The sequence below is a fragment of the Phaethon lepturus genome, unplaced genomic scaffold (genome assembly GCF_000687285.1).
Source record: "Phaethon lepturus isolate BGI_N335 unplaced genomic scaffold, ASM68728v1 scaffold28570, whole genome shotgun sequence".
NCBI classification, from domain to species: domain Eukaryota; kingdom Metazoa; phylum Chordata; class Aves; order Phaethontiformes; family Phaethontidae; genus Phaethon; species Phaethon lepturus.
The window spans coordinates 4081-4324 of NW_010514471.1; positions in this window are offsets into that span (position 1 = coordinate 4081).

Genomic DNA, 244 nt, shown 5'->3' on the forward strand with positions numbered 1-244 from the left:
CCCGCCGCGAAAGCCCGTGTTTAAGCCGGGTGTAGGAAACAGCCAGTGCTACAAGTTTTATTTAAAGAGTTTTTAAAAAGCAAAGCTGCAGCCTGGGAAGGGGAGGAGACTGGCCAAGGTCATCACGAAATCCAGCCTGAGCGCTCGGGCAGGGCTTGAGGCTCTCGGCAAGGGCACAGTGGCAGTGGGGAGGGCGCGGGTGGGTGTGGGTGCTAGGGATGCCGTGGGGAGTGGGACATCGCCA